This window comes from Mytilus californianus, unplaced genomic scaffold (assembly GCF_021869535.1).
Source record: "Mytilus californianus isolate M0D057914Y unplaced genomic scaffold, xbMytCali1.0.p SCAF_2, whole genome shotgun sequence".
In the NCBI taxonomy this organism is placed as follows: domain Eukaryota; kingdom Metazoa; phylum Mollusca; class Bivalvia; order Mytilida; family Mytilidae; genus Mytilus; species Mytilus californianus.
In genome coordinates this window covers 7,096,648-7,102,480 of record NW_026262668.1, presented here as the reverse complement: position 1 = coordinate 7,102,480, position 5,833 = coordinate 7,096,648, and the positions used below count along the sequence as shown (strand labels likewise).

The 5,833-nt window shown below is 31.4% G+C and overlaps 1 long non-coding RNA gene across 1 annotated transcript; it reads left to right on the top strand.

The window, feature by feature from the left end:
* Positions 1–216: 216 nt before the first annotated feature.
* LOC127728761 (uncharacterized) lies at positions 217–5,457 on the top strand. The gene is made up of 4 exons (XR_007994362.1): positions 217–496; positions 1,734–1,817; positions 4,691–4,736; positions 5,251–5,457. It is a non-coding gene; the product is annotated as an uncharacterized LOC127728761 (long non-coding RNA).
* Positions 5,458–5,833: the final 376 nt, after the last annotated feature.

The window sequence follows — 5,833 nt, the reverse complement described above, 5'->3', positions numbered from 1 at the left end:
TCTGTGTTATCTTTTTTGTATGTGTCTTGGTCTGTTTCATATTTTTTGTTCTGTCCTGTCCTTCGGTAAGGTCGGTACGTTAAACTAACTTTTCTCTAGACACACACACACACATATGACTTTAATGAAATAGTTTAAACATTTTACAATAAATAATATTTCTTTGTATATTTTAAGTTGTGCGTTGCAAGATCGATTAACATGTAAAATATTGATGTCACAGGTGCAAAGAAAGTACTAGTCTACTGAAATAAACAGTATAATGTATGTGCTATTTTATTGTATTTCAATTTCACTTGTACATAATATTTTGGGGTTTTGTACTAATGTTTTACCGGAACCCGAACCGCTATGTAGGGAAACAAGTTTGGAGATGAGACCCGACAACGTATATGGTACCTGTAACAAGAAAGAGGGTAACACAGAAAGAAATAGAGAAATACCGAAATGGAAGGTTGCAGACCCGCCGCAGGTCAAATTTCTGAATGTGAAGAAGGTACGTTAAAGATACTCATCCTACATATGTTTTGGAAGGATGTTTTACAGAGTTAGGCACCGAACATGGAAAAAGTAAGTTTTGATTTTTACATATTGAAAGCTGCACAAAATGTTATTTCAAATTCAAACATCGTTGACAGATAGGAAATCTAAACTGTATGGACTAGAATAAATAATAAAATTTACAAGAAACAGTATGCGGAAAAAAACCCAAATTAGTAGTTAAACAAAACCAATTCTTGGATTATACATTTATTGATTGATTGATAGCTACTTGCTTAACGTTCAGTGAGAAATATTTCATGCATATACTAGGAACATTCTGTAATTCTGTGTGACTACATTTGTATACCCCAGTCAACCCGTAGGGTTCATTTAATCAAACCACAGGATAATAAACTTAATTTGCGTATTCCTCTGAAAAATTCTTATGCTTATTAATAGGAATGTTTCAGTGGGTGTTTTTTGTTCGAGAAATATATTCTACTATGATTGTATCCCGTTGAATGCTCTTGATTGTTAAATCATAAAATATCACATTGGTCGGTAAACTTGGACATTTCAAAGTTTGCAAATTTAACTACTTTTTGTGTTAAATTCGGGATAGTTATCGAAACACTTACAAAAATACATATAAACAGCTATTAAATCTCTACTTGCTATATTTTCCATTTCCTTCAGATATGGTAAGATAAGATAATCTTAATTTCAGACTCAAAAGATCCATATGTATATACATGACACAACATATTTTGTGTAAACAGGATTAAATTTTAAAATATTTATAGTATAAAAAATTAAAGTTAAAATCACAAAAATACTGAACTCTGAGGAAAATTCAAAAAGGAAAGTCCAAAATCAAATGGCAAAATCAAAAGTTTAAACACATCAAACGAATGGATAACAACTGTCATATTCCTGACTGGGTACAGGCATTTTCTTATGTAAATTACAGTTAACAATGTAGACATAACTCATTGTATCATAATTAACTCATCATAGATACCAGGATTAGAATTTTGTTCGCCTGACACACGTTTCGTCACTAAAAGACTCATCAGTGATGCTCGAATAAAAAAAAAAATGCCAAATAAAGTACGAGTAGGCAGAGCTAACTGAATTTATTCCTCGGGTAGAAAATCCTACTCTTAACAATGTTGTAAAATACAATTAATCACTACAGAGAACTTAAACTGAGAATTTGGTTCCTTAGAATGGCCTTCTTTATTATTCAGGATCATTTGTATATCCTTATCATGAGAGACCCGGATGCTGAATCAGCACATGATGTCCTTCATTGGCTGGTCACAAATATAACGGTAACACACTATTCCACTATTAAGTTTTCCTTACGGCGTTGTCAAGGACATCACCATTCCAGTTGTTTTTCAAGCCATGACAAAAAAGGCATACGAGATGTCGTGTGTATTTTCTCATTCGCAAAATCCTTACATGACATTTAGGTATTATTTATATCTAAAGAGATTTTATCCATAAAAAAAAATTTGAATTCATTTCATTTACCATAACCTGTAAAATTACCATCGCCACCACGAACAGACAAATGAATTGGAGTAACTGTTATTTTCTGCAAGTGGTTCAAAACTTCTTACCTAAAACCCATTATCGACTTTAAACTTTTATGTTTTAACGTTTTCATCCCAATTAAAAATCTGTAAGATATTAAGTCTTTTTTCTATTCGTGTTTATCTTTCCTTGTTTGTTTCACACTAGTCTTGTTGCTTTTAAGTTGTTGCGTTAGTGTGTTGTACTCTGCATATACACTCATTATTTGTTTTGCATCATCAAAGAGATAACCTACCAGTCAGTAAGGAAGACTTGAAACGCACACATACATGCCATAGTTTGCCGCCATTTTTTACCATCAAAATTATTCTTGTTCAAAGATTTTATCTTTAAAACTACACACCAGGAAGGAACTATTTTTTTGGTTTGAACTAAATATTTATCAAAGTTTAAATGGATAAATTCTTAAAAATTCATATTTCTTGATTTTCAACATCTTTTTATATACTTTTTTTTTTATCTCAGACCAAGGAAAAACTTACACTTAGCAAGCTGAGAATAAAAGCACAGCATAACTTTGCCTTAGCTCGTTTAACATGTTCAAAGACAGCTAATTTTGTTTCTTCTCCTTTGCCATCATTATTTTTTATATATTATAATTCTACTTTTAATTCATATGAATTTTATTCTAATCCTTCGGACAGCTTTAAGTAAAGGAACACAGGGAGAAAATAGACATGTTTGCATAAGCAAAAGATTTCTCCAAATTGATTTTTGGAACAAACGGTCTTCTGTAAACATGATGATACGAGAGGAATTATTTTTTTTTTAATTGTAGATTCATTTGATACTAAATTTACTAAGACATTGTGTGTAAAATGACTATTATTGATCTATTATGTCAATGAGTCACATAGATGTCAAAAGTGAACTTTTGCACCGTATTGATTAAACTGAATCACCTGAGCTATTTCTCCGGCAATATTGAACGTATTTTTGAAAAGATTCATCAAATTCAGGTACCAAATTTTATTATCAAACTCCATTAATCGTAAAGAAATGCACCATACTAATGCATAACTGGTTATGCAAAATTTTATGTTATCAATGCAACATAAACAGCTAACAATCAATTTTGTATTAAGATAATTTCTTTTGAACTTAACAAGTTTAAAACATTTCTGGCAGTTGAAAATTCATTAAAACCAAACCTACACATTTTGATAAGCTCCTTTAGAACCTGGTCATCCTGTATTGTTGAAGTAATAGACGTTAATTGTCTTTGCCTAATGAAGGATCATTACTGATCAGATCATCCTGTACTGTTGAAGCAATAGATGTTGTTTCTGCCTAATGAAGGATGATTACTGATCAGATCATCAGGATTATTGCTTTTAAAGTTCATTGCAGATAATTCATGTATTCTGTTGAGTGATTTAATACCTTGATTATTAAAACAAGAAATATATTTTGAAAAAAGATATTGACGGCTTCTGATGTGTCAATTAAATTAGACATTTTTTTTTTTATTGTCAACTTCCAAAACATAAACTATTTATGGCAGACATATAAGTATTAATCTCTATGGGAGAAATTATGACTTATTATATACAAGTTCTTTTCCATTTAACTATAATAGATGGATAAGATTTATTGTTAATTTGTTCTTATCCTGAGTATGCATGAATTACCCGAGAGTTGGAAAAAACAAAATATTGATAAAGAAATCATTGGGAGTAAAATAACAGTAAGGATAATTAAGAAAAATGTCAAGCATGAGTAACTGAGTCTTTGGTATATTTTAAAATTGTTTTTGTCCTTTTCGGTTATATCAACTCATCAACGGTTCTGTTAGGTTTTGATTTTCTGGTGCTGTAAATTGGGTTCAGTGTCATGTGAATGCATGTTTTACATCCTGTTTCCATAAATACGTAAATAAATATCGCGTGAATTTAAGAAAATCATTAAACAAAGGAATGAAGACATTTAGCGCGTTTCACTCTCTCAGCACGGGAACTGTACAAAAAACTTATGTCAAAAAGTATGGTTTGTAGACTCGGATTTCTTATTTCTACCCCTATGTCCATCAATCCAACACTACCAACAATCCATCCTATTGATTCTGTAAAAAAATTATTTGCAGAAAACATGGCATGTTAGTCGGTAATGTCGGCCATCTTGTTTTTTTTATCATTTTAAACTTTTCTGACTTCAATATCATAACAAGCATTTAAAAGTTTGCCTAGTTACCTTAACTTTTTTCAAGATTTAATTGAATACACCTTAAACTTAATTCATCATACACATTTATGGTACGACTTTTCATATCTGAAGAAATACTGACAGATGAACATCTATATAAAACATGTGTAGATTCAAGACAACCATTGTTTCCAGCCAAATTAAAAACAGCTTATACCAACAACAAAACGCTCATTTTATAGGAATCTATATATCTAGCTTAATACGTATGTTCCTTATAGCAATTGTCTAACCATTTTTAGGAACCTTGTTTTATTTTGAACGCACCAGCCAACTTGCTTTACAGAAATAATAAATACTGTTAATTTCAACACAAATAGAAACGAATTTCTTTCATTTTTAGCTTGATAAGGTTCTTGTTCATTTCAGTAGTTTTATTATGTGTTCCATTATATGCTTCCAGGGTTTATCACTTCAGGCTGGAAAGATCGACGGGACGGAACAAATGAGTAAGTACACTACCGATACAATCTTAAGGTATACCAGTAACAAGATTTCAACCCGTATCACTCAGAGGAAAATAACATTACACGATAATTAGCTGTATTACCTAAAGCAAGCTATTTACTCATCTGCACATCACGGACATTGCTTCAAGTTACAAATATAGTCCTTATTTCACTCTCTGTTTCTGAAAGTCAATGGTTTTTTTAAGTTTGATTGATGTCTGTCCTTTTTGCATTGCTTTAATATACATTGCATTGCAATTTTATTGGTTTTAACCTCATTTCTACTACTCTGTATATTAAGTGCGTTTTACGTTTAGTAAGGCAGACGATTCGTGTTTCCTTAAAAAAAAAAGATCAACGTCAAAAGTACACAACACATCAAACATATGTTACTATAAAAAACAAAGGGTAACTTGAACAAAAAAAACACATTATTTCAACTCACAAATGAACTTCTCTTAAATGACCACAACTTTTAATGCATTGCTTTATTTCTATTTTTTATTTGTCTAAGAATACAACGGTCCTAATCCTCCTGTAAAGCAACACCATCGGTACCAGTTCTTCCTATATGAACAGAAAAGTAGTAATGTGGACCTGTCTTTGGTAACAAGAATCCATTTTAAACTGGTGCCCTTTCTAGAAAGAAACGAGTTATGTCCTAATGGTGTTGTTGCATCATTTCAATACAAAAGTTTTTCATAAAAAAATTCAATCTACATATTGTTGTTGTTTGTGATTTGTATTTGGTACATGTATTATATATAAATAAGATGTTGTGGTATGAGTGCCAATGAGACAATTATCCATCCAAGTCACAATGTGTAAAAAGTAAACAATTATAGGTCAAAGTACTGCCTTCAACACGGAGCCTTGGCTCACACCGAACAGTAAGCTATAAAGGGCCCCAAAAAGACTAGTGTAAAACAATTCAAACAGGAAAACCAATGGTCTAATCTATATAAAAAAGGAGAAACGAGAAACACTTATGAACTACACGACAACCGCTGAACAACAAGCTCCTGACTTAGGACAGGTTCATAAAAATGCAGCGGGTTTAAACGTTTTAACAGGTGTGTATACTTCTATGACAATTA